Source organism: Marmota monax, unplaced genomic scaffold, assembly GCF_021218885.2.
Source record: "Marmota monax isolate L192 unplaced genomic scaffold, Marmota_monax_Labrador192_F-V1.1 WCK01_AAM20220418_F8-fsc00018, whole genome shotgun sequence".
Lineage (NCBI taxonomy): Eukaryota > Metazoa > Chordata > Mammalia > Rodentia > Sciuridae > Marmota > Marmota monax.
In genome coordinates, this window is record NW_026692201.1 from 7,781,599 (window position 1) to 7,785,411 (window position 3,813).

Here is a 3,813-nt window from a genome sequence, read left to right on the forward strand (position 1 = left end):
TGAGTGGTCTAGCCAGGCACAAAATCCAGCAGAGGGGACCAGACAAGCCCAGAGAAAGTGGACAGGAAGAGGGTCAGATTGGAAGGGCTGCTCTCAGAGAAGACAAGCAGCAAAAGTGGGGAAGAAAAGTCCATTTTCCGGATTCGTTCTGAGACTGAATTAGAAGGAGGAATTTCTCCTTTTGTAATTGCTGGAGTTGAAGGTTTGAGATTTCTTTTTAGGTCAATGTTGACATCAATGTCCTGCTGCTGATACACAAGCCCAGTAGCCATGGGCATTATGACCTTCTACACACAGTCTGCCCCTGAGGTGCCCCACAGGAGCCCCTGAGGTGGGTAGGCTTGCTGCTTACTCAGATTTTTTTTCTTTTAATATATATTTTTTTAGTTGTCAATGGATCTTTATTTTATGTATTTGTATGTGGTGCTGAGAATGGAGCCCAGTGCCTCACACACACTAGGCGAGCGCTCTACCACTGAGCTACAACCCAGCCCCCTTACTCGGCTTTTATTCCTTAAAGTGTAGAGTCCAGTACCTACTCTGGTAAGAACTGAAGTGGAGTAGAAACTTGGTGACCCAGGTGGAATGAGCAAGAAGACATCCCTAGCGTCGTCCACAGGGACTTTATGGGCCATATTCCCTGCCTCTGCCAGGAAAGCAGCTCCCTGCTCCTGCCACTGAGGCACGTGGGAACGCTCTCTGTAAGCACGGGTTCAAGGGGTGGCATTTCCACACCCCTTCTAAGCTCATTCAAAAAGAGGGCAAAGAAGGGCAAAATCTACTAGAGGAGTTATTTTTTACTGGAAGTAGGTCATATTGAGGGGCATGAGGAAGGAAGAGAGTGCTGTGGAAGCCCTCAGGAGAACAGGGCCTCCTACTGGTTCAGGGCTATGATGGAGGATGTATCTGACCCCATAGCCACCAAGATGAGCCATTTCATAGCCACCATGTCTTAAAATTCATCCACTTTAAACTTGATAAAGATCTTGATCAGAGGTTCCTTGTTCTGCAGCTTGGTGCCAATGCTCATGGGAACCTGGCTCATGGGAATCCTGGACACTTGCTCCAGAACTCTCTAAAGACACAGTGCATGCCTGTCTGGTGTCTAGGTTGGGGACAGCACAAGTTTGGAGACATGCACACCCACTGGAAAGATCTGTCTTAAAGGTCCCCTATGGTAGCCCATAACAATAGCAGCCTGTGTATAATTCTGAAAAGGCTGATGTTTGCGGTCATCGCATATCATGTTCCCCATGAAGAAAGGAGAATGGTAGGTTTAATTGGCAGTAGAATTTGGAAGAGTTCTTGACACTTAAAATCATATGCCTTGGAGTTACATGACAGGAGAACCGAGAACAGAAGGTGATCTCATGGTCTGATCGCGCCCCTTAGGCCCAGGGCTGACACATTCTGGAGGCAGTCAAAGAACTAAAGTACCAGGTGTCACTGCTTCTCAGAAAACATAACTTGGGATCCAGGGAGAAGCTTTTGTGATGCTGAAACCCTTTGGGGAAGGCCTGTATCACTCTGAAATTTGGTGTCTAAGTGGGCTTGAGGACAGGAATTTTCTGTTGCGAGGAAACAGTAGGCCCTGAATCAGGTTTTGGACAGCCTCTAGAGCCGCAGAGAGTTTGCTAGCTTCTGAACAAAGCATCCTGCATGTACCCTTAGGAACAATGATTTGGAAGCTTACGTCTCTCTTGCTCAGAGTTGGCTTTATCTCCCCCCTAGCAATATAAAAAGTTTCCAGTCTGCGTCTCCCCTGCTCTGATGTTCTTGATTAATCGCCTTCTGAGGGACAGCTTGGAGCCTGGCCTGGCCTGAGCTGTCAGTGAGAGGAGGCAGATATATTGGTCAGAACAATTACAAAGATGGGTCAGGGCATTAGAGGCTTTGGCTGCAAGTGCTGGCGATTAGGTTAGAGTCCTTTGGACAAGTGGATTAGTGCTGGCCGAATGGGCTCACCCAGACAAAGGGAAATAAAAGACAACTTTAATCAAGACAGCCTCATCTCCCAGCCAGGAGGAGAGTCAGTGCCTAAGAATGTCTGTTCTGGGACACAGTGGTCCAGCTCGCCTCCTGAGACAGGGCTCCGCACCTGTACTAGATGGAAACATGGTCAAAAGAGGGAAGCCTAGGAGGCGAAAATCTAGGACAGCCTCTGTGGCTTCTGGAAGATTCCAGGTCTGTGAAGTGAAATGTACTTCTCATTTGGGTCCAGATAACTACTGGATCCCATGTTTAGGAACAGAGATACTTTCAAGCAATTCATGGGGCTGCCAGGAAATACATGGTTAGTCTGAAGGTTGAGTTGTATTTGGATTGACCATGACTTTTAAGCTCCCTCATGTAAGGCCTGGCTGATTGGCCCTTGTCTTTCCATACTGGGTAAAGAAACTTCCAGGTGTGGGCAGGGGCTGCAATGTGTTGCCTATCCTGTCATGTTCTCCTCCTCCTTGATGTTTCTGGAAAGAGGACTCAGTCTGGTTTCCTTGGTCTGCATGTCACTTTGATGGAAACACGAGGACCTTTAGAACAATCAATAATAATTTTTCTTTCTGGCTGAGGAATCAGGGAGAGCAAACTGGTCCCTCTGTTTAGAGACAGGTAGGATTTAGGCCAAAGTTTCTCAAAGTTGATAGCTCCTTATGATCATATGGGGAGAGAGATTAAGAATATTAATATCTGAGGTCTGAGAAACCAGGTATTTCTCATTTAATTGTCTGACCTGAGGTTTAGGCATTCCTACTCTTTCTAAATCTCTCTATGTGATGGTAATGTGTGGTTAGGACAGAGAATCCCTGATTTCAGATTCCAGCTGAAGGGAAGTTGTATGTTGCACATGTGTCCTGTCTATTTAAATTATGACCTCCTAGAGCCAGGACAGTGCCCCATGGCATGGCCTCTTCTCCCATAGAGCTTAATAGAGAGCTGTACACATGGGTTCTCAGTAATAATTAAACACAAGTGCTTAAACGCAGAGGCAGGCGGTATCATTCCCTTAAACATCTCATCCCTGGAGGCAGCGACTACTATTTAAAATATGCTGCAATGCAGAGGCCCTTTGGGGAGCATCTGGGCCAGCTGGACCTGTCACAATAAACTCAGCACCACTCGAACTGCTTAAGAAATGTCTAGACAAAAAAAACAAAACAAACAAACAAAAAAAAAAAAACAACAAAAAAAACTTCCAAATAATAAAAGATAGAAGGTATCTAGGGTGGGTTTTTAAAAAAGGGTGTTTTTTTTTTTTATGTCAAATCTCTGATGAAAAAAAAAAAAAACCCAAACAGAAAAGGCTTATCTTAGGCGGATTATTTGCTTCTATAACTTGCTGGGGAGGACATTCTCATTATCTGATTTTCCTTTGGAAAATTAGACAAGACAATAGTGCCACTTGTCTAAATACTTCTGGAAGGATTCTCCACAATTGTCCCCTGATACTAAGATCTTAATACTTGTAGGTCTGAGTACTTCCTTCTGATAAAAAAGACTTATTAAGGAAAGGGATAAAATCACCAGTCAACAGAAAGGTAAGCAGGAAGAGTAAGTCAGGAGAGGGTAGAACCGGAGTTCCAAATCTTCCAGTACAGGACATCTAAACAGCACTGTCATTCTACAGATTTAATTTTTTTTTAAAAAAGAATGACATAGGGGAGCATTTTGGACTGTAAAATGTAGCAAACACAGCAAGGAATGACTAGAAATCAAGAATTGATTAAAAGATGAAGGGAGCTTCACAATGAAGTGCTTAAAATACCATGAAAAGTAATTTCTTTTTCTTTCCTCTTTTTTTCTTTTCTTTTTCTCCTT

General features: G+C 44.3%; 1 non-coding gene across 1 annotated transcript; it reads right to left on the bottom strand.

The window, feature by feature from the left end:
* Positions 1–1,154: 1,154 nt before the first annotated feature.
* On the bottom strand, positions 1,155–1,290 carry LOC124082858 (small nucleolar RNA SNORA70). Its single transcript, XR_006848519.1, has one exon. It is a non-coding gene; the product is annotated as a small nucleolar RNA SNORA70 (small nucleolar RNA).
* Positions 1,291–3,813: the final 2,523 nt, after the last annotated feature.